Source organism: Zerene cesonia, chromosome 10 (assembly GCF_012273895.1).
Source record: "Zerene cesonia ecotype Mississippi chromosome 10, Zerene_cesonia_1.1, whole genome shotgun sequence".
In the NCBI taxonomy this organism is placed as follows: domain Eukaryota; kingdom Metazoa; phylum Arthropoda; class Insecta; order Lepidoptera; family Pieridae; genus Zerene; species Zerene cesonia.
This window is the reverse complement of record NC_052111.1, coordinates 256,292-282,326: the sequence shown is the minus strand read 5'-3', so window position 1 is coordinate 282,326 and position 26,035 is coordinate 256,292. Positions and strand designations below refer to the sequence as shown.

General features: G+C 32.0%; 1 protein-coding gene across 2 annotated transcripts in view; it reads left to right on the top strand.

The window, feature by feature from the left end:
* The first annotated feature begins 5,147 nt into the window (after window positions 1–5,147).
* LOC119829669 overlaps window positions 5,148–26,035 on the top strand; it is a 35,428-nt gene continuing 14,540 nt past the window's right edge. Inside the window, exon 1 of one of the 2 annotated variants that reach the window (XM_038352288.1) lies at window positions 5,148–5,231. The gene's annotated coding sequence lies outside the window, so the exon portion shown is untranslated. Of the gene's footprint in view, window positions 5,232–18,668; window positions 18,796–26,035 lie in introns of those variants that run through there. The other variant, XM_038352287.1, reaches the window with a different exon arrangement.

Here is a 26,035-nt window from a genome sequence, read left to right as displayed (position 1 = left end):
ACCACTATTACAAATAATAAAATTGTGCAGCAAAAATAAACGTTACTGGCTCACTTCACGCCTACCCCCGAAAAAAAGTACTTTGTATTCTGATATTCCTACGGGATACGGACTTGGGCGGGTGAAACCGCGGGGCGTATCTAGTAATGTATATTTCTGTCTAAAGTTTATGATAATTTTTTTATTAACGCATTACTCTCATTCCGTTGCAGTCGGGTAATGAGAAAAGTAATAAAAAGGATATCATTTTTCTTTTTGTCACTTCTATAATAAATATTCTTTCCTATGACATTTATATCAACCCGCAAGATATTTTCCTTAATGATATTACACATTAATAGAATGGTATTATATTATCTGTGGCCTTGTCATTTGTCACAAACTTTGTTTTCAGTAAATTTATATAAAAAATAACTTTCAAAATTGTGCGTGAATTCAGTGACAACTCAACTTCGATATAATACATCATAAATATTTCCTCTAATTGAAATTTAGCTGCTGCCCGTAATAACTATCTTCATATGTGTGGTCAAACGAAATGAACAGTTTCTTATATATATAGCTGGAAACGATTAATCTGAATTACTAAAGTTTTATTGGGAGTCGTGTCCAATCACCCCGGTTTACCGTGATAGACTTATCGCTATATATAAGATAGAATTGATTATTTTGAAGGGTTGTTTATAGACGGAGATAGGACAAAGGTCACTCAGAGGGAGATAATGAGGGAACGGCTGCGGACGGAGCATTATAAATAGAACTTAAAACTATAGCAAAAAACCCGCCACCGAAGTAATTGCTTCTCGTTATTAATTCGTAAAGCAAAATGAAAAACAAACTTAACCTTGTATCTTTTGTATGTCACTTAATGAGACTCTCGTGTAATGAATACCTAGTTATTTTCTAAAAAAAAAATTCTTTACTCACCAGGCAACTGTGAAGATTATGTAATGTACGTAGAATAATATATTAAACGTCCACAGAGCGGGAAAAAGAAGGTAAAATGTTTTTATTGTAAAAATAGAGGAGTTTAATTATGATGGGTACAAAATCAAAAATACATTACATTATATATTTTCTATGATTTATAAGGACTTCAATAGATATTTGGTGTATTAGTAATTCTGAATGGTTATAAAATAGCAATATTATACACAATTATTTTAGTTTTATTATTCAGAATGCAATCAGACTAATACGAAGTATTTTTTACCAATTCTATTTAATCGGCCAGCGGGTATTTACATTTTGAAGAGCTATAAATAATAACGAGTTCATTCATCTTTCTATCATAATGTTTGTTATTAGATATTAATTATAGAACAGTTCTGCGAATTGTTTGGAATAAAACAATTTCAGTTTAAATTACTGTAGGTACATTGTTGTGATATTATTATTACATGATGCTTTTATTATATACGACTATTTAAGTAGAGTTTGGTTTGATCAAATAATTTATATAAAATGCAATTTATTTATTTTTATGTTTTTATTTTTTTTTATGTCATAGCGGGCAACTGAGCTGGTGGTTCGCCTGATGGTAAACGATCACCACCGCCCATGAACATTCGCAGAAACTCAGACCTCTGAGAATGCGCTGCCCGCTTTTAAGGGATAAGGGATAAGGAAAGAATTGATGAATGGAAAAAAGGAATGGACTGGGAAGGGCTAAGAGAAGGCCTCCGATATCTCTGTAAAATAAAGGAATTGTTTTCATACAAAAGGCGAGATACAGCGATTTTTGCTCACAAATACCTTTACCTTTACGGCCTCCCATTTGTAATACAAATTATAGTACATTACATATAACTCAGCTTATAGCCTCGCGTCTTTCATACATTATTTATTAAGCAGTAGACTTCTCGTCAATCATCTGATAAACGGTTACGAGCTAATCAAAAAGAGATATACCCCAATACATCAAGAGTAGCGCTGTCAGTGATTCGTCCGGATATTATGATGTTGGGACGACGGACTGGCCTTTAAAGGGAGGCATGTTCGAAACATGACTCGTACTGTGTTTGTTATGTAATCACATCGCGAGTGCATCGATTTGTTCTTGTCCATTGCTTGCTGAGTACAAGGGATTTATAGTGAAGTGGGTGTATAATAAACGCTCTATATCAACGTATAACTTACTAACGATATTTGTTAGCAAAATGATTATATTAGTGATTGAAAAAACATCGTATTAACATCTTTCCTCACTGGAGATTTTGTCTATGTTAAATTTTACGTCGATTTCTTACTACATGCCTTTCCGGAAAATCGCGTCTAATCTCTCCTGAGAATTTCCCTTTTCGGATCCTTTAGTTGCAGGTCAATGTTCACTCACTATATAAGATGAAGAAGACATCAAAGAGAATCTTTGTTTTCAGCATCGGCAGTCATTTAAAATTTATGTCTTTTACGTCATCTTTATAGAATGTATTTTAATTAGGTAACACAACATAGGTTAACATGAAGTATCGGAAAATTTAGGTTATCATAAACGAAAATTCTTAAAACGTTATCAAATTATAAAAATTCCATATCGTACCGCGGTATAATAAAAGTGGCAAATTCATTATATTGACAAGCAACGTCACAAGGTGGAACTTAAATACATAATGCACACAACCAAGTATTGTACCAATTGTTCCACACACATAACATAGTAATACATTTAGTAATAGTTCAGAATAAAATTGTCGCGATGTAATATGACTGCAAAAGAAAATGTATAATACAACCATTAAATACCCTGCTGCAGATGTCATTTTGTTTTATACGATGGGTAAATGGAGTCCGAAAACAATGCAAGTGTTTAACTTACTTGCGCCATACTTGGTATTTATTATAATTGAGGTAAGATCATAATGACGGGCCGGGCTCATTGCACAATATTGAAGTTATATTGAACTACTTACACAGCGCCGGTACACAACGGTTGTAAAATATTGTTTACCCCAATATACCACACCTGCGAATAGGACGAATTTTATAACCTTCCCACCACTTTTTTAGAGGATACTTTAATTTTAGCTTGTGAGCATATATGACATAATACTAAAATTATTGGTACATATACAGCCGACGCGATGCTATAGAGTTAAAAGTTCTGGCGTGATATTTTAACCTTACTCAGATAGGGGAACAAAGAATATTAATATTTGTGACCAATCTTACCGTCACCCCTTCTGTTTATATTGTTCCTTCGTTTACCTGCATTTTATGTTGCAACAATAAATACAATGTTCTAGAAGATGTGTAAAAAATACAGTCATATATTTTTTATTTCTGTATACACAAAATTAATAGAAGATTTGAGTGTTAATCTCAATATGATATTACATCGGAACCGCAAATGCAATATACATGAGCGGTTATATCACTACATAGTATAAAACAAAGTATTCTCTGTCCCTATGATCGAATGTATGCTTAAATATTTAAAATTACGCTACGGATTTTGATGGGGTTTTTTTAATAGATAGAGAGATTCAAGAGGAAGGTTTGCATGTATAATAACATCTATTAAACTACTCTGAATGAACGCGTGCGAAGCCGCAGGCAAAAGCTAGTTAAAATATAATATATGAAGTACAATCCGTTGAATGGGAGCAATACAGATCTATGGCATTTAGTGGTTTGGGGTTGGATAAATCAAATACGCTACGTTATGCTGACTACGTAATATATAAAGTGACTGATGACGAGTCGGCCTCCGTAGAGACGTAGTCTGCTACCAAGGCATGGGCAGGATTGTTAATCGTGTGATGTTTGGGTTACATTGCGTGTTAGATACGTAGCTGTGTTTAATGTATCGAGATATATTTATAAGTGAATTATCCATTTTAAATTGTTATCGATCTGTCAGTGGGTTACATAGGTCTGAATATGTATATTTTGCACCTTTAATATTTACGTTTCGTATTTAAAAATGTATTAATACCTGCGTATAATAGTTATTGTCTCGAATTAATTAATGGTCTACTTCATTCAACCGTCAAAATTAATCTGAAGATGTGATAAATCAATTTAATAATTCTTTGATCCAAAGATTAACAAAATACATGGGAAATGTATAAAAATGGAGAGGCATACAACTTTTCAAATTGATAGTTTACATTAAAATATTTATCATTCCTACTAATATTATAAAGGCAAAAGTAGCTCTGTCTATCTGCCTATCTAGGATAGTTTTTGTCACGTAATCTCTGGCGGGAAATTGGAATGAGAATTATACGAGGATAACCCTGCATAAAATCTCTTCATTTGAGAATGCGGGCGAAATAGCGTGTGGAAAGCAAGCAAATAATAATAGGCAAGCAGTGTACAATTGAAGAGGAAAATGCAAGATTTCAATTTTCACGCTCATCCATGCATCGCGACAACACAGATTTCCCACAGGAGTCATATATTACATTCTTGGAGCTTAAATAATAAAAAAGATGTATTTTTCATATTTTCCTTTCTTTAATTCCCATACCAGCCAGCAATGTATACTGCTGTGAGTGAAATCGTCATATTTCTAGTACTTGCCCCTAATAGCACAATAATCCTACCTGTGCACTGGTCGTTCAAGAACGAAATGACAGGAGATAGAGCTGAAATTCGAAAACTTTTATTATATTCAATATAGGTTGACTTCGCCTTTCGTAACTGAGCTCGTTTGTGCCGTTTTGTTGTGAGAAATCTCGAAGCTTGTAACTTTTGTGATCACGCTTGTATATTGCGCAATAATTTACAAACAGAATTACCTTTGTCAATAAACAAAAGTTACAAATATTAGGACAAAACAGCGATGCAAGGACCAAAATAAAACTAATTTTTTTGAAGAACACTTTTTGTTTTAGTTCCTTGTATTTTATGTATGTATTATTGGTATATTTTGTATTATGTACTGTACAGGTGGTTGTTATTTTGAAATCGTCGAATTATAATTATTGTCATACAAAAATATAACTGTCATACGTTGCATTACTGTATAATTTGATTGTATGATGGGTAAAGGTAAGAATACAACGGTTGTCATAGCCATTTGCTGCTGTCATGCAACACGACACTTATACTTCCGCCTTCGACCGGCACGCGTTTCCCTTGCGCGCGAGCGCCGACCTTCGATGACACGTGTATCGCAGATCGAATAATTAACGTAAAGGTTTATGGAATGCTCTGGGATATGTAAGGTATGCGTCGCATTGTTTTTGCCGCTCTTCCCCTGAACGATCTATCTATTTTCTGATAACGTAAGTCCCTAATGTAGTGTAGTTAGTAGAAGCCACTGTTTCAACTTGGTGCATTTTTAAATTTATATCATATACACATTATATACATATTTTTTGTATCTGTGACATGAGGCTGGAAATTGGCATAGATTTTTCACCGCGGTGAAACATCTCATTCTCATCGGAATGGTACCTATATTAACATACAGAATGTTGAAAATTGTTCCTTGAAACTTCTATTAGAAATCATAATATAAACGAAATACATTTTCTTACATACAAATAAAACGAATTGAATCCCGTAAATACAGGTCAACATGTTGGTTTAAAAAATAACCAGATAAAGTCATGATGTCACATTAAACCTGTTTTCAAAGATTTTGCTACGTAATTGACGCTAGAAAATTTAAAATATTATGCTAGTACATTCAAATTTCAACCGTGGTAATTGGGGTAGAAATTTCTTGGAAGTGTGTTATTTGATGCGCATTTTATGACTGGTATAACTCCTTTAAGGTGACACGAGCAAAGATATCGAGTTTTCTGAATATACAATTTTATAACTGTTACTGTTTAAAAATTAAATATTAAATTTATATATATATTTTTCGTATCGTACAATTATATCGAAGAAATTGTTCTTAAATAAAAGCAATTTTCTAGAATGTACGTTTAGTTCGCTGCGACATTTATTTATTATGTATAGAGGTTGAAGTCACGTGCCCGCGATACACAAACATTACTTGGAAGTGAATTGATTAATTTTTGAAACGCTATAAACTGAAGTTTCCTTAACAAGGGTTGAAGTTGGACAATCATTAAAGAGACATTAATTAAAACAGAAAGGGTAAATCCCGTTGTCAGTTGTTCACTAATTATGTATGAATGTAACTGTCCAAAACATAAGTGTATGAAAAACATAGCTATTTTTAATTTGGAAGATGACATATACTTAAACCCGACGGCTAAATCACGCTCTAAAAAGCTTGAAAATTCTTCACTCGCATCCTGCATTTAAGGGAGGTTTGGGAAATGTAAATTGTAAGCATAATACATAACTACGATATATTCGTACAGTCTAATGAAATATAATGCGATAAATTGCAAGCAAATGTAAGAGATCGCCATTTTTTGACGGACGGTTTTTACAAACTTACGACAAAATACGAAGTATTTATTGGAAATAAAAATATGTAGGTAGATTATAGTTATTATTATACACTGATTTTCTTATTAATAGTTTTTGTGTTGCAGCATAACAAATAGTAATTAAAATCGCTGCCTTGTACTGATAAGGATATAATGCCGCTAATTCTGATAGACGTTTCATAAATCCCCTCCGTATTAAACTTTACGTCGGTGGATTTTGTTTTTGCGATCAAATTAATGGCGCTGTTTGCTTGGGAAGTAAACAACGGATTTATTAGATTTTAATCTATGTTATTATTCATCATGGTCTCGCCTTCTTTTTGATATTTCTTAAGCTAGATATGAAGCCAGCGTGAAAAACAAGGCAAAGTTAAAAATAATGAATATCGCTATCTATCTCTTTCTCTTTCTTTCCTTTATATCTACCTATGTATCTATGCTTTAAATCTACTCAAGAAAAAAAGTAACGCATTTGAAAACACAATCGAATATTATAATTATTATACATAATAAATAATTAAAAAATACAAATTAAATAAAGAAAATATTAACCAGGAGCTTGTTCAAATATGTGCATGTGTACTTCCCTATTATAATAATTACTTGCGATTCCAAATTTCAATACAGTGATTTTCACATAAAAATAGTCATTTCGCTCCATTTCTCCCCTGCAATTCAATCAAGCACTTCAAGTGTAACAACATGAATCCGTGTTAGTTTTCAATTTCCTTCAGTGCCAAATACAATTTCGTGGTTGTCGCCTCATAGCGAGATTAGAATGTTTTACGTACGCGTATTATGGATGTCTTTTTTTTTTCAATTTTATTCAGAAAAAAATGACTTGAAATCAGACGTATCATGAAAAATAAACTCATAAGTCTAGATAAGGATTATCTGGTCATCCTTTTAACCACAAACTGAAGCTCAGAACTTTTGAAAATTTTTGAAACCTTTAACACATTTATTATCAGACTATTGTCTTTTCTTTTAATAACTACCGACTCGGTGTTTTACAGGGAAATCAGTATAACATATATTAATGAAATAGTCAAGCCATTCTATTATTTTTATAAATGGAAAGCTTTTAAAAGATTATGCTGTTTATGCCATTTAAATCTGTTACAAGTAAAATCGAACGTAACAGTGAGTAGAGTATTTGAATAATAGGATAAAAGGTGAAAGCTTTTGTTTATGTGTGTGTTTTGATCATGAGTATTTCTTAAATATACCTATTGTATTCGAATTTCGAATTAAAATTAAAAAGTAAATTTCGATTTTTAATATAATCGTTAATTTTTGTGCAGTAATCACGATAGTTCTTTAGGTATGTGTCATAATTCTACATAGCCTATAGTAATATAGAAATGTTTAAATAGTAAACGTAGACATAGAGTATCGCTATCGAAATTGACAGTTTTACAATCAGGTTTGGGACTTAAACGCTCCATTAATTGGGAAGGCAGAGGAGTAAAGCCGAAATAAATAGACTTGCTTGAAGCTTTAAGAAGCTTAATAAATATAATGAAGCAGAGTTCGCTTTGGCATGTATTAATAATGCCATTAAAACTAAATGTTAAAAATGCTTATATAGGTGGCAATGTTACCTGTTTCACGAAATAGTTCAACTCTGTAAATGAATTTTTTTATTTGGTTATATTTCTAGTTAAAAAGTAAATATGTCCTTATTACATTTTGTATATGCGAGTATGTTTTGTCAAAGTCAAACAACTTAATTCTAATATCAAAATAAAACCTATCTCAACAGAGATATCCACCTACGGAGCAAAATAAAATAGTTTAATTAAATCCCACAGTATATCGTTTACTTTAATAACATTTAGAACTATGCACCAGTGATATTGTTAATTCCTGTGGACGTCCCTTCGTTCCCAATGCTGCATTCAATGTAAATTGGTATGTAGCGGCCGGCGGGAATACGGGCTCGTTGGCTGGTATTGTCTTGCAATGTAACTAAACTTCACTAGAATTGAGACTCCTATTGGTTTAAATCCTAGTGTATTCGGCTTTTATTTGTATGGTATGTGTAAATATGTAAAAACATATTTATATATTTATTTATTTACAATACTTTATTGTACAAAACAAAAAGTAAAGTTTATACAAAATAATGGCACAATGATATTTCGAACTAAAGGCGGCCTTACAGCTAGACAGCAATCTCTGCCTAAATCTAAATGATAGATTATTTAGTTATTTAGTACTAGTAAGACATGTAGCATACGAAATTTATCAAATGACAGTAACCGTAGAAAAGGTAGTAAGTTTCAAGAAAACAGCAATGTTCGTACATTATTTGTTTCACAGGAATCGGTGGGTACATTTAAATAACCGTGTATGGCAAATGCAATGTATTGTGAAATAAACATGGAATCAATTAAATTGAAAACAGATTAAAGCGAACGGAAAACTAAAAATCAATTTCTACGAGCAGTTGTTTGCATTTTATTTGAATAAACCATTTAAATTCGTGAATATTTAAAGCGCTATCACACACATGCAATGCGACTGTTGCAGGCATTATCCACGCTGCCTGGATTCATAAGCATTTATATTGTATGCAATTATTGCTATTAAATTTTCCAGTGTTTTGATAAACATTTCCAGCTATGCTTAAATACAGACTAATCTCTAGAACTCTTGGTAACGCCACAACTTGAGATCCAGTTTCGAATTTAATTCATATTTTAGCTTGCTAATTCTTTGTAGAAGATTCTTTCGAGATGAAATCGTAATAAAATGAAGCTGTAGGTAAAGGTTTTAAACTTTTTAAGAACATTTAATAATAACCTTTATATATACGTAGGTATTTAAAATGAATTAGAGTGTAAGTTGAAGCCTACATTCTTCAGCTCTACTGCCAGATTAATGGAATGAATTTCATTAGCCTAGGTAATTTTTATCATTTAAACACATAGAAACCGATAAGAAATAATTTATTGTCTCTTATCTGGTGTAATTATTTTATTATTATAATCATCGATTATAATTCTAAAACACAACAAAATTTGATGTTGTCCCATAAAATGTTAATACATTTGAACAGTGAATACATTTGTAAAGAAGGTATTCATATGAAATGTGATTCGGGTCTGACGTATGATTTAATATGACCTCTTCAGCTAAATTGGTATAATTACGTTTGTGATTGTTTCGCTGGGGTTTGGCGGAAACTCTTACTAAGTAAATCTTCATAATGTTGATAACTAATGAAGCTTAAATCTGTATGAGTATGTTATATGTGTAGACTTATAAGATATACATAATCTATGTCGGTCAGTATAACTTTGGTCTACAATTTTGTTTGTAGACCACACCGACGTGCCTAGAAGGTGGTACGACGCCAATTTCTCAAATGGGATTAAATCACACCAATTCCCTATTGAACACAACAATAATCACGTGCATCAGTTGAAAACCCACGGAGTTATCGAGTAAGGAGTTTTGTTTTCCGGACATTACTCCTTTATACATATACAACATTCTCAGTCAGTTACAATGTTCGTATCAAAAGGGCAAACATCTTCCAGAGGGTATGACCAGTTTTTATGTTTTTTTTTTTGTGTATCGGAAGGCTAACGTCGTAAACCGTTTTTGTACCACTGACTGATAAGGGTGTCCTGACACAACATCATTTGTCGGGTCGTTGGTATTTTTTGTAGTAATAAATTATGCTTATACTATTAACAAGTCTCTTGTATAAACTATTTTCCGTTTCCTCTTTATTTATAAAGAACCGTAACAGTACAGTATACTCGGTTTAACTATTGGAGTAAAATTAAATAGCCCTTGTTTCGACCAGTTTACTGCGATAGTGGTTACGGACCAAGTTGTATTCGTAATTCTGGGTGGAATAACTTGGAAATTGTGAAACCTTAAATTTCAAAGAACATCGTTTGAATCAATTATATTTATTACAAGCGGTCCGCCCTGATACCACAAAAGTGAAGCAAATTAAGAATATTAATTAGATTTTATTTATATTTTCACGATGTATGCATGGCTACATAGTGTACAAAGTGTCAAAGTATACAGAGTGTACATTTTTATTTCTACCATATCATGAAACGAAATTGCTCTAAAACAGTAGATTCTGTAGAAAATTTTGTTCAAAGTAAACATTCCATTATTTTTGATAAGAAAGAAAACTGCACTTAAAGATTTCCGAAAGTTTGTTTGCTCCGGGAATCGAACCGACTAAAACCTGTTAAAATTATAACTTGTACTTTCATTGCATGCATGCTACATATTTCGGTAGCATATATGTAAAGTTTGTGTGAATTAGTAAGGACAAGTATCAGAACATAGCTTGGTTCTTCTCTCAGTAGTATTTTTATTGAAATAATATATTTACAAGTTTTGTGTAACTATACCAGTGCAGTTCTGCACTAAACATTACTGATTAAGCGTCGCTACAAATAAACACTTATAAATTCGTAATTTCTACTGAATTTTAATTATTTTCTATCCAAATAACGTATTATTTGCGGTCTTCAACTCCACCAGTAATATATATTGCGCATTATGTTTCTATTAGCATAATTATAGAGTAGAATTTAGTTACAAGTACAATAAATATCGATTGTGGTGTTGCAGTGTTGTTATAATCTATACTATATGTATGGTTCATCATTAACCAGCGTGCTAATTACACCGACAAACTGTACATGTATTAATTAGTGCACAAATAACATTGAGTTTCGATTGAATTAGTGGAATTACCACACTAATGTAATAAATGTGAAAGTTTGTTTGGATGTTTGTAGGTCAATCACGCTGAACGGATTTTGATGAAATTTCGTATACAGACGGGGTATGAGCTGACTTGGGTGATAGGACTTTTTATCGCGATTAAAAGCTCCCTTAGGATACAACAGGAATCTTGATATCCGGGCATAGCCGAGACGAGCGTCTAGTAATACATATAATTATAAATAATTTTGATGGGTGAATAATTGTCACCTGATGTAGATGCCTAGATGTGCTTGTTTTACCTAGCAACGAAAAGGGCAATGTAATTCTATGAGTCTTATTTTATTGAGCAGCGGTCGATTACAATCTCGCCTGATGGTAAGCTGAGATGTGGCCAAAGATGGAGCGCACTGCTCTAGAGTAACCTAACCATTCATTCTTATCTCGAAGACATTCGGATTGTACTTATCAGCGATCAAAGACTCGTAAAGCATTTTCCAGTTCCTAGTGGGTTAAATGAAGGTGAGTCGAACCGCTTTGTCACATTCGGGGACATGGAAGATCCGTCAAATGCCAATACTTAGTGTCTGTGTGCATCAACAATACTACACCAATCATATGGTAAACTAGCTGTGCCCCGCTGTTTTACCCGCGTGAGTCTGTATCTCGTAGGAATATCGGGATAAAAAGTGCCTATGTGTTATTGCAATTGTCCAACTATCTACTTCTAAAATTTCATTGCAATCGGTTTAGTCGTTATTGCGTGAAAGAGTAACAAACATACATGAGGATGTGCCTCACAAACTTTAGCATTTTTATTATTTGTGTGATAATACAGGCGCGTTTCCGCAAATCGACGTCAGACGCTTATTTTGCGTGAATAAATATCTTAACATATAATAATCAAAAACTGTATATAGTATGTTAATGACAAACTTGTTTTAAAAAAGAATATCAGCCAATTAAGAAATAACAATCAACAGCGTTCTATTTTAAGCTACACAGCACTTTTTTATTACGAATAATAAATATGAAATACTCTGTATTTTTCATTTATTACAACAAAAAAATTTAATTAGTTTAAAACTGCGGCATTAAGGGTTATCTAATAACCCTTTTGTCTACAGAATAGAGATCGCTCACAATTATGGCGGCCTAAAAATAGCGGCAGGTCTCAGCTTTGACTCAAAGGCATTATTTCTAAGGCAGGTGTGGGTAAGGCGCCGACTGTGTCATGTGAGGGAAACACGTAAGCATTTCCGCTTTGATTTATGGTTGAAGTTTAAATAATGTTGCCTTAACATTCTTAAATGTATATGTGTGGGTTAATCTTGATACAATTTTATATGTGTGCGAAATCTTTCTGTTGTTACAGGAGGGCTCGTTTCACATCATGTTTTCTTTTAAAGAGAGGTATTTAAATCCATTGGATATGAAGTTATATATATACCAAAATATTGTATTGAATAAACAGCATGTACGCGAGCAAAATATTGTAACAAGATAAAGCTATAGAGATATCGTAGATACGTGCTACGTTTCGTAGCGCTTTTTGTAAAATTGTAGTACCGGCGTTACGGAAGCTTTGTTTTTCAAATACGAAGTGAATTTTGTTAATAAAATATTTTTGTTCTATTCAGTGTTCGGTTTCCGAGCGAGAAAATAAAATCAATGTTGTTGACGGACCGTAGAAGCGTCCGTCTTGATTGGAAAGCGAAATAAATGGAGCAAAATTAATAGAATAAATTTTGTATGAAATTCCATTGTGCTTCAAGTATTAAATTCTAGTCTAACATTTTATTTTGTTTCTTGCATAGCAATTTCATTTGCGCCTAGCATTTTTCGTTCGAGTAATTTTATAAAATTTAATAAGAATGAAATTTTACTGGAGCATCTGTGTCTTATCAACTGTTACTTAGTGCTTTCTCCTTTAACTTAATTTTAGGTAAATTTAAACATTTTAATGTATTTTATTTAAATCAAAGAGATGGTTTCACAGCTTCTTAATATGTTACGACTAGCTATCTGTAAGATAGAATGAAATAATGTATGAAAATTTAAATCACAAAGTGTCAAATAGGCTATTAGAATGATTATCAACAAGCTGAGAAACCGGATTTGATATTTCAAGTTATAGCGTATTAAATCCTAATCTATACATCTATCTCATCATGTGTTTGGGTTATCTGTTCATGCGTAACACACCCGAAATTGGAGATAACTCTAGTTGCACGATTCTATCTATATTCTATATTATATCTTATATTATTTATTCTATATTATATCCCCACCTGGTACATTATCAAAGGTTAATCGACTACAGCCGTGTTTAATTCCGCCATTAATGCTATTAATATTGTTCTCAACATCGATTACATTGTACCAAGTCACATTTGCATATAAATGGACAATCAAATATCGGCTTAGTGAGTGCTTTACTGAAACTAATTCATTAACTGGACCCATTATATTTATTGTGTCGGTCGATTTCTTTAGTGACACGATAAAATGTCATTTATACATGTCATGTGGAATAATCGATAAAAATATTGATGGATTATGGTACTAAAGCTACCCAATTTTGTGTTTAATCGTGGTTTTCCGTCATAACGTTGTGTATTAAATTTAAGAAAAAAATGAAGGAATTTCTTATGTAGTTTAAACTGTTTATTTTGGTGTTATACATTAAAGTTGAAATTTCCAACACGTTTAAAGATTTGTGTTTGATACCAACTTATATTACTTATAAATTAGTTCCTAGATTTGTACTATTTTCTATCCTTCATGACGCTATCTGATTACTCTTTCAAAATTTCCTGTTGCCTGGTAGAAATCGCTTAGTAGCGATAAGGCCGCCTTTTGACTCTGTATTTTGTTTATTTTGTTTTTTTTTTCTTTTTTTGAAATTATTAATTGGTGCTAAAAAAAGTATGCATATATTATGTGATCTCTGAGTGCTATATATGTGCCACAGGGAAAGCCGAGCCGAATATAAAAATATTTGTGAGTAAACCCACGTGAGCTGTTAGTGTAATATTCCTTAGATTGGCGTGCATGTAGCTTTCATGACGGCAATGATGGCGGTACCTTATTAAAGTCTGAATTATTTTGAATATACAATTAAATACCTACGTGTCTTATTATTGAAATACGTTTCTATTTTTTACTAAATAAAATGTTAATCAATTTTATATAAATGAAGTAGCGTACCTTTGAGACTAAATAGAGTAGACGCCTTAACTTTGCACTAGATTAGCCCTTAAAGCTATCATTTATTATTATCATTATTATTTATTTCACCTATTTGTATATTACACTTTACTCCATGTATTTAATATTATTTTTTCTGGCTCAATTATAACGGTATTTATTTGATTATTTCTACCTTCAAGTGGTGTTGGCAGAATATCAGCGTCAGGGTCCCATTGACTCTGACATTTATGCTGAGCCAAGACCCTTTTTAAGAACACAGTGCACATTTGTCTCCGTCCTGTTGTTTCCTCTCTATGTTAATTTTTCTTTGTTTAATCGTCTTATTTTGTAATTGTCATGTATTTAATGTGTTCTTTTAATAAACTTTTTATCTATCTATCTATCTATCTATCTATCTATCTATCTATCTATCAATCTATCTATCTATCTATCTATTATCGTCTATTGTCGGCCATATATAAACGTCCTTTTAACGCATGTTGATAAAACTGTATCAAAATACTTATTATCCGAATGAGGGTTCAGGAACAAAATTCCCCTAAATACGCGTCGAATATTCAAGTGGCGCTATTTCCTCGCTAAAACGAACTTTTGTTATCGCAGTGAGGGCTCGGCTTAACTCGCTGTTAAGTGTCGCTCCACTAAGAACTATACATCTACGGATTTATATAAAGGGATGTACAAACAGGAAACGTGTTATACTTTTGTGTAAAAGGTCGCAATGGAGATTTGTGTTGCAATTTGGGCTGTTTAGGGACGTAAATAGATAGCAGAGGAAGTTTATTTTTATTTAATATTAAAACTTTAAATTTTATAAAACATATATACATGCTGTATAGTGTTTTCTCTACAGCCATGTTTATGTCTACAGCACATAAGACGTTTTTTTATTTAATCACCAGAATCTCAATAACCAGGCAGTAAAAACTTTACGATATGATAGGAAAGACTTACAGTTTTATGATAACTATTACAGATCACTGAGTAAAGGAGTCCGCGGGACTCCCGATGGATCAAAACTCTCGTATTTGTTTGTGTGGAGTTTAATCAGATATTGTTTGATGACATTACCAATGGTTCTTTTCCCTATCGGCTGGTGTCCTTTTCCGTGTTTAATCAAATAATAAAATTTTTCTTTAAATAGCATATAGGAAACAAAATTCATTTTCCTTTTTGAATTCAACCATACCTGAATCAGGATATTCAATATTAAAAATGCTCGTTATTTTAAAACGTTAATACATTTATTCTAAATTTACTAATTTGATTTAACGTAGTTTAGTTTAAATAAATATGTTAATGATTACTTCTATGATTAATATTTGTCTTATTCGCTGAACCAAAAGCCAGCCTGAAAATGGCTGAATGGTTGTTGTATACGACAAAAACTGTTTTGGAAAGTCATTATTAATTAAGGCACCGTCTATTTTGAAATATGCTGAGGATGTCGTTCTTACTGAAGCGGGTGCGGTTTACTTCACCCTTGTCGAGAATCTAATTAGCAATATAATTTAATTAATCGTTCGGTATTAAAATTATATCATGATTATAAGAGACTTGCATCTATCAGGTTAAAGCTTTGAATAGAATTTTGTTATAAAAGAAAATAAAAGGTAAAGAAATCAAAATATCTGTTACACTTTTTGATATGGAATTTACAATCTTAATTATTAATATACCCTATAAAGTCTACGCACACCATTCAATTTAAATAATATAAAAGATGCTATAAAAAATATGAATACAGCAAAACACAGACCCAGTTCATAGAATTTTTGTTTCATCAGGTAATACATTTATGTTTTTAATTTATTATTTATTGTATTAAAATCTGTCAACGCTTTAATGTAATTTAATTATAAAACATATTCTATTATTTCAATTGTGATTTATAAAGGATTTCAATGCTACTTTTCGTAAACTCAATGATGGAAAGCCATATAGCTATTTTTTATTTTAGAATCGCCTAGAGGAAAGCAAGGAAGTGTATGATAATGTATGCTGAAAAGTCATGTGTAAAATAAATGTACATCTTCATGTTGCAGCAGCTGTTACAAATTCTTCCCAAGGATCTAACAAAAATACTGCAATGCAGGAAATATACTATCCTTTATATACGAAAACTGGTGTCTGCATGCAAATATATTTTCTGTTGAAAAATCCACATTTTTGTAGATTAGTAAGACAAACAAGGTTAGCATAGAGCTCGTTGGACTTGTCCGAACTATTGCACTACAGATGGTAAATATTTGAAGGTTGTAAATGGAAAACATATTGTTATAAATCAAATACAAACTCATTCTTTTATTTATTTGAACTTTGAAACTGTTTATGGGTACAATTTTTTTTTAAACCACAACCGATTCGGTAGGTATATATCTACCAAGAAACTCGATAGTTACTCCATATAGTACAATATAACTATGAAACAAAATTATAATTAATTAGCTGCAACACAACTGTCCTGATATTAATTTAAATTCCATGCACCTTTATCATTAAGATTTTCGTTTATTGCCTAAGATAAACAAAAGTATCCTAATATCTCGGTATTTATAAAATAAGAATGCTTTTCAATATATTTATCAATGGCTTCCTTTTCAAACCAGAAGTTTTGCTTAGTTTGAGAGTTGACGTCGTGTAAATGTAGATATATAAAATTATTCATTCAATTAAACTTAGTTAACTCATGTCGTATGAAGTACGAGTATTAACATTATAGTCTGTTTAACGTGTAATACTACTTTTTAGTTTGTTAGTTTAATTGCTATCTCAATAACTTCTAACTAACGTCTAACGGAAATCGATTTTAATAACAAGCTAGATCTTAAAAAAGTCTGTTTATTGTTATGACAATGCCAGTATATGCGTTAATACTTCTAAAATAATGCGAAACAACTAACAATATCCGCAGTATTTCAAAAGTAACACGTATTTTGTATAATTGTTCCGTTGTGATTGTATCTCTAAACATGGAAACTGTTTTATTGCTGTAACCACGCACTAATGGAATTGAGAATGGGGAAAATAATTAAGCATTTATGTGGTATATAAACTGGAAATAATAAGGTTTATGATATACATTGAGATTTATAATTTTCCAGCTGTGTCCACCAACAGAAGCATAGGCATAAACTCCCCATTTTACCGTTTAAAAAGACATCATCATTATGAAAAAATAAACCTTGGATCTTAAATCAATTGAATTTGTACATGTTTATACCAGAAGATAATACTGAACCAAAACATCTCATATATTGAAAGTCTAAGTCTAAAAGTTTAAGTCGAAAGAAGATCAGCTATGCCTTCTATAGTGGTAAAAAATTAAAGAATTTAGTCAATTAAATAAGGAATGGTGAAAATAACCGAGAAAACAATGCTAATTTCTGCCATCCAGAATAACGAGAGACGAGAAATTTTATTAAAGTAATGGTTAATTACATGGATCAGTGATTTCTATAACGAATCAACGTAAGTCACCTGGCGAACATTTTGGGAAATTGCCTCCGATTAAGAGAATCGATACCTCATTCAAATGACACTTCAATCGTCGCGGAGATTAGTCGATCTTCGAAACGATTGGGACGCATTTATTGGCTTGTTTATCGTCAATAAATTGAAACGTCACGAACTGAGAAACGTTCCATGGAAGTACGCAAAGTTTTCGATGCGAAAGTTGAACTTGTTGAACTCCCGGTTTTTTGTATCTATTTGCGTTCGGTGAGCGGCTGAAATGTAAAGGAAGTCGGATCTGAGAGTTCGAAGTCGTCCATCCGGCATGGGTTCTATCTTCCGTTCCCTCCCCAATCTCCCTGGCTTCATTAAAGCTGCCCGGGTCGTAGGGGCGCGGGGTGTCAGTGTTGCCAATTACAAAGGCTCCCTGCGTATCCGGAGATCGAGTTGAAACGCCGTTATGAGTCCATTACGGAAGATATTACAATTTCCATGGATTACGAGGGAGGATTTTGAGTTGTAATTGTTCAGTGAGGAATGTGTGGACGATTAATGTGTTTAGAACTTTTTTGTTCAACCAGAGAAACAATAGATAACTTCTAGAGTAGGTCTAAAAAATAATACTTGATTATAAAAATGAAAAATTTAGGGTACAAGTAACCTTAATATTTAATAAAAATAAAAAATAATTTGTGCACAAGTAACCGTTTTACTGCAATACAGCACAAAGAACAAAAGCGAACAAAAGACACAAAATAATGCATACATATCAATTGTATTCACCTAAATTTAGTTAAAATAATAAAATACTTCTCGTTATAATCAAGTGATACTCGAAATTGTTACAGTTTTCAGTTTTGTTTACCGACATTTTACCGTGAGCCAAACTTAATTTCACTAATTCAATTCCACAACAATCAAATGTTCTATTTCAGAGGTAAATAAAACGGAACGTTAGCAACACTGGCGGTTGGGCGCGTCCTGGAAAGGCGCGCTGCGTTAGTCCGCGAGAAGCGGCGCGGTGGCTCAGCGCTCCGCAGTTCCCGGCCGACCGCCTCAGGTACTCGCGCCATCTGTTGCGCTGCACAATGTTTATGCTACACCACTTTCAAACTTCGCTAGTCTATTATCTGTGCTCGTTTTTTTCGCGCGCTTTACTTGAGCAATTTTTTTTATTATCTGTGTTGTGAATTTTAATCTTCTAGAGCTATGTGAAATTAATTATTTTATTATTTATTCCCAATAGTTGTAATCTATTTGAATAAAATTGAATCGCCAAATGTGTTGGTTGCTAAGCGTAAAATTCGAGAACGGCTCGGCTAATTCGGCATTTTTTTTTAATTTTAACTTTTTGTTGAAAGTTTTTTTACGGAGAGAAATAACATACCACGGGTGAAGTTGGGACGCACCGCTAGTTTCAAAGCTATATTGAATTTTTATAGTTCTTGAAGTAGTTTTCCAATAGATCTTTTAAACAGAGTGCTCCTTTACAAATATGTGCGTTAATTATTAATTATAGATTAACATCTGACTTTATGTATAGCTTAAATAGAAAATACAATATATACCTAAGGCCACAGGTAATTGTACGTTAGTCGCGACCTAATTTGCACCTACGTGACACTTTCACAAATTCTGTCCAACAGCTCGATAAATTGAACATACACATTCCGCGCGTTGGCAATTCGTTAAATAAATTAAAGTTATCAACTCATAAATGTGTTTATATTTTTTTTCGCATCTTATTTTGCGCCCTTTAGGTCAAATGTTTATTTCGTAAATGTCCTGTTTTGTATTACTCATTTTTATGTAATAATAAAAGGAATCGGGTTACACAGATACAGTTGTATTATAAAAATAAAAAAATTGTCCAACCAATGCCTTAAAACATAAATGCTTCAATTTCTAAAAATGTCTTTTTATATTCTGGCAATATTTATAATGGCTTTATCTCAAGTCTACGCGCGTGACAGATTTATGTTTTACAGTACAGATCAAATTAGGCGGGAAAATTTAACTACTTCTAGCATAAAGACATTATCTATGTCATAAATTGTCTTATTATTACCAAATGGTATGTTAAATTCTTTAGATACAATAAAGCCAATTTTTCTGTTATTGATGTCATAAAAATTGCTTAAAAGCAAATACCTTTTGAGGTCTTGCTAAACGGGTTTCTGTTAATGATATCTACTTTTAACACTGAACAAATAATTACATTTACTACATAATATTGAGCAAAAAAACAGATTTAATTAAAATTGAGGGAAATAATCACAGAATAATAGAATGATAACATTAAAATGAAAAGTTTTGTTTGTGATTGATTTTTAAAGATAATATTTCAACTTGTAGGCTATAGGTATATTCGCTTTTGTTAATGAAATTAATAGTAGTTACGAGTTTCATCAAATTAACACCTTTACCTAGTGATTTTTTTGCATTATTAAATGCGCTTTAAATATATTACCAATTTATTTAAGTATTACAGAGAGAATTCTAGCTGATGTGAGTTTTTCAAAACTTTAATATCACAGTTATTTTTTACTAATCCAATCTAATGAAGTTCTAATGAATCAGAAATTATTGTAAGACGTTTAGCCGTTTTTGAGTTATAAGTAGAAACACGACTTTCTTATATATATCCTGTGCTTACAGGTTTTCATTAATCTGCGCACTCTTTTATGGGATAATTTATGATAACGAATCATACATTTTAATATCTATAAGGCATCGATTATGTTGATATTAAAATATTATTCTTTGATGCTAAAATTTGAGTTAGTATATATTTTCCTCAATATCAGTTCATACTTTTATCCTCGGCTTTTGATGTCAAGTTTGGTACAGGATAAAACTTTGTAAATGTTGCTTTTTATAGTCGATCGGGTTCACCCTTGGAGCTCAGATTAAAAGAGTTTCAGTATAAGCCTTGGAACATAAGGCCTTGCACACGTCAATTTGAACCGTTGTACGTTTGGAGTAAATATATTTTCATCTGTATAAATATTTGTAGTAAAGGTAATGTAATTCATTCTAATATTGATATCCAAACTTATTTCATAATACTTTTTGTAAAATTTATCAAGATTGTCAAAGATTTCAATGTTTTTTTTTTAATTATGTGTATAATTCATTTTTTTTAATTCTTTTATTGGAAGGTGACCCATGGTGATTAAGATTATGGCCATTTGATAAAATTTCGATCGTTTTCGGTCTTTTCTCAATATTTTACGTTCCTATAAGTATATAATATAAAAATACATACGAGTATGATATAAGTGAAGCGGCTATGACATGTAATCGTTAAAACAATTAACTAAATTCCGAAGTACCTACGCTAAAAATAATTCAGTCCATTACAGCCGGTTATATTTTTCATTGATCCTTCGTTTACGTAAGTGCTCGATAGATGAAATATTAACTTTCTGACTAATAACAAAATCGATGGAAAAGATATACGATTTCCGAACTGATTAATCAAGTTGGTCACGCAAGTTTTCCGGGAAGACAATAAAACTATGAATAATGTTTTTTAAATTATCAGCATTACAAAAAAGGCGCACTTTACAGAGCATCGTGTTAAAAGAATGGCATAGGTATAACAATAGTAATTGGCAATCATCGTGTGGTTGGATCGGGATTAAAAGCCTTGGATAGGAAAAGGAAGATAATTAGAAGTTACCGTTCCATTTATTATTAGTGTGAAGTGTAAGGCGCTATCACCACTTATATTTAAAATGAGTCACAATCCTGAATTTTTTAAATGACTAGGACCTATTTGATTGAACAGTTAAAAAAGAGAACAGTTTTGTTGGTGAATTTTTTATTCATAATACATAAAATTGTTATGCTCTCCCAACCTCTTATTTCTATTCTATTCTAATTCATGTTTTTGTGATGCTATAAAACAACGATGTTTATAAAGCCTTATAATTTTTAATATTTTATATATAAATATTGTTCACAGCTTCAAATTTATATACCGACACAAATAAGCATTGTACGATATAAAATTATTTTGTTATACGTGCATAAAAGTCAAAACGAAATATCTAGAAGATAGTCCACTGCATATTAAGTTTATTTAATTGTAAAGGAGATAAATGCCTTCGGGTGGCAATTTAGTTTAATAGGTCAAGTTCTGTTTAGTGCATTCGTAATTCCGCCATTATTCGTTTGAGAGTATAAAAGTACTCGCCTTTGTCCTCTAACGAGTTCCTGATTACAACTACACAGAGCGGTTAATGAGTCTATCTTTAGATACGAGATAACAGGTAGGGTGTTATCCGTCGCATAGAATAATTTGAACTGAATTTCATATTTCGAGCGACACGAATTCTGCAAAAGCTTTATTTGATATTTACTCGGCTGCGATATACGGAGGATTATGTACATATATCTGCGTTAGAAAATGTGTAAGTGTGCATATAATACTGTCTTTTCGCCGCCTTCGTTTAGTCAATTGAAATTCCTATGGGAATGAGATGATTCACGCCGGTAAAAGGAAGCCTATGTCACTCTCTAGCCCTAGAATTTCCAGACACAAAAATCTGATCATAAACCCGTAGGTAGCGACTTGAAAGAAAAACAAACAGACACACATTCGCATTTAAAATATTAGCAAGGATAAGGATTTGAAGCGTTGTGAGTGTGATTTACTTGATGGAATTTTCATCAAAGGTGTCGTTAATTTCCTTACAATTGTTATAGCCATAGCAAGTATATAAAGGACAATAATAATCAACTTGTTGTATTTGGCGCTAATGAGCAATTATATTTTTGAATATATATTAGCTGCGCCCCGCGGTTTCACCCGCGTAAGTCCGTATCCCGTAGGAATATCGGGATAAAAAGTTGCTTATGTGTTCTCCAGTTGTCCAGCTGTCTACGTACCGAATATCATTGCAATCGGTTCAGTAGTTTTTGCGTGAAAGAGCAACAAACACACATCCTTACAAACTTTCGCATTTATGATATTGAGTAGGATAGGATTTTCAGTGCAAATCAAGTGAAATATCACAACGAATGTTTATAAATGGTAATTACAGAGAGAATACGAAGTGTACAACCATTTTGGTTTCGCGTTCAATAATTACTCGTTAAAATTAATGTGTTCCAACGTGCCCTTAAATTTATACCCTTAGGGAAATATTGACAAAAGCAAGATTATAAATTAATTATTCGTACTTTCCTCTGATAAATGATGTTTACCCTACGTCAGTGTTGTTTACTCAAGTAAGCAGGTGGGCTGGCAATTAGGGCAAGAGGGCCTAATGGCTTAACTCTGCTTGCGTGTAAATGTTTGCCAAATTTGATATTGTACGTTTGCGTTAATTCAATTCCGATAATCGGTTCTATTGATTGTGTTTACTGTTACAATTAGCCTTCGACCTGCGGCGTCGGTCGTAACTTTAACGTGAAGCGTGTTCCGCGCCAGACACGTTCATACGAATTGCTATCCCGTATTTCTCCTCTATATCAAAAAGGATCTTGTTCGACATTTTCTTTGCTTTAGTTTTGAATTCTTACAGTCATGTATACAGTGAAGGATTTTTCGTTTATATTAGTATGAACGCTTAGAGAAATTTCAAACTTTTTTTGTTATTTACTATTTCTTGACCCCATTTTTCTCAGAATTCTCGATAGCAACCAGTTAAGTGAGGCCTCCCCTTATGACAGAACGTATTATGTGCCTGTCACAAACACGAAACTGTAGTTTCGGAAAGTTGTTATCAGTTTTGTGTGAAAACAAAAGAAAAATTGCAATAAAAACAAGTCAGAATGAGTAGTAAAAACTTTTTTGTTTAGAATGTAAAGATTCGATTGCATTTTGCAAGCGATGTAGTAGTACTTTACAAAAGTCCTAAAAACGACTTATTTTTTTTTTGGGTTATTCAACAACTTCGTAGCGTTTTAATCGAATGGCGTGATTCCTTTTGTGTTTGATAGTAAATTGTTGCAATTTGCTCCCATTTTAGAATTTGGATTGGAAAAGAATTATAATTCTTTAAAGATTGACCAATTAAGGTACCTAGTAAATAACCTAGAGATTGTGAATTTATCTAAAATGAGAAAATATCTAATCTAAGTACTCACTTTCATGAAATTACTAAATTCCAATTACGATACATGTGTATTGTTTGTGATTTATACGAAAGCAATAAAATAATACAATAAAACGTAAATGACAATCGTTAAATGAGTAATTACTCGTTGACTAAATGAGCACTAACATAATTGTCCAATAAATAATCGTTATTGGTACAAACTTCAAACAGATTCAAACATATTTAATGCATAAATAATTTACAAATGAACATTATGAAAATTAATTATGGAATCAATTCTCTGAGACCGACCTCGACGCGTAACTGTGTTTATTTATTTGTTTTACTCGGTTACAGTTAGATAAACAATTTTAAATTTGTACACTATTACGTGACTTATTTTTGTTGTTTATGTTGAAACATTAGCCAAGGCAAAACTGATATAATTTTCAGCTGAACTATGATAAGCCGTTAACGTTATTTATGTATACGTTTTACATTCTACGTCTTAAAAAATAGGTTGTTTCATACAAGCATTACATATACATTATATGTAATGCTGGTATGAAAATGCTTACAATTCGCCCTTTATTTAAACAAAATACAGTCTTAGTTAGGTATTGGTTTAGTAATAGTATTGTTTATATTTATAAATGTATGGTAACTTCGCTGAATCATAGCATATAATCAGAAGTAGGCTAAATCTTCCTACACACAATGGCCCAATGAATTACGCAGTAACATCTATTTGTTAGGTTATAGCGAGGCAATTAAGTTTAGCATCCATTAACTACCTACTTTCAGTGGAGTGGCTGTTGTCATGAAGTGTGAGGAAATTTATTATAATTTTTGTTAAGATTTAAGATTTTCACAATATGTACCTACATGTAAATAAAAAATTGTGAAAATGTTCTTATTTTTTGTGAAATATCAGTACATTAAATTCAAAATTTTGACTCATATGATAATTATTTTCCCTAATCAAGGTCACAGGCGTTCCTGGAAGGGAGATACCACTCTAAATAATAATATGAGTCCAATTGACAACGATTTAGTTTCAAACACAAAATTAAAAATGTCAATCGATTGAAATCAATCAATTGAAGAAACAAAACCCACAATAAAAAACAATCGAATTGAAATTCATCGTGGTTTTTGGGACCGTCTGTTGTAAAGGTAATTGTTTTCGTAAAATGGGTTTGATATATGTTTTTATGGCAAATATGTACTAATTAAATAATTAACAAAATCACAGATCTGTTACATAGACAATACGTGCTACAATGTAGGTTTTGTTGTTGTACTGTTTCTTACGTTTTTAGGTGACAAAGATATTTAATATATAATGATTGTATCTCTTATAGTATTTTCTTGTGTTTGTTTTACGCGAGTATTATACATTTAGAAATTAAAAACTTTTTAACGGATTTTAAACGCGATTTATTCATTATATTATTAACTCGAGGTTTCGAACACTCTACAGCGAGCGTGGTCACGAGGAGACTGAATCCGAGGTGGTCACGGGGTTTTTAATATCTAAATGGATATTTCCAACTATTCTGCATTGATTTTATAATATTATTGAAAGCCAGCTTTTCGCCGGCGGCTTCGCGTAGTCAAAGGAAAAGATAGGGTTTACCACTACACCGTTTCCGTGAGATATCTTTATACCAATTTCATTGAAATTTATTTAAGTTTAGGCGTGAAGAAGAGACAGACAGAGAGTCACTTTCACATTTATAATATGAGTAGGGATTCTAAAAGAGCATGTTTTAACAGAAATTTAATTAACACACATCTAATAAACGTATACTCAATTTAACTACTCGATTTTATACAATGATTTCAATTAGATTCTCTATCAACTTAAACACAATACCTGTCACTTTTAACGAAGAAAACGAGTGCGCGCTCTGATGAGATGCCATAATTTTTCAACTGAATTTCTTCTGCTTGTAATTCAGATATAAAAGGAAGATGGTGAATCTTTTTGTCTCACCAACCGTGAATGGACGCTTGAAATCAAATATGGAAATTATGACGAAAGTTTTGGGTACTCGTTATGAAATCGTATTTTGTTTTTGCAAATTCAAGCTAAAGCGTATTGTTTAGAAGTGTATCTTATAATCATTAAACTTATATCTTATTCCATAATTATTGATATGTATGTTAATTAAGGATTGTTTGTGATATTAGTTATCAACAATGGCAGATACAACACTTTTATATACTAGGTAACGTCACTTTTCT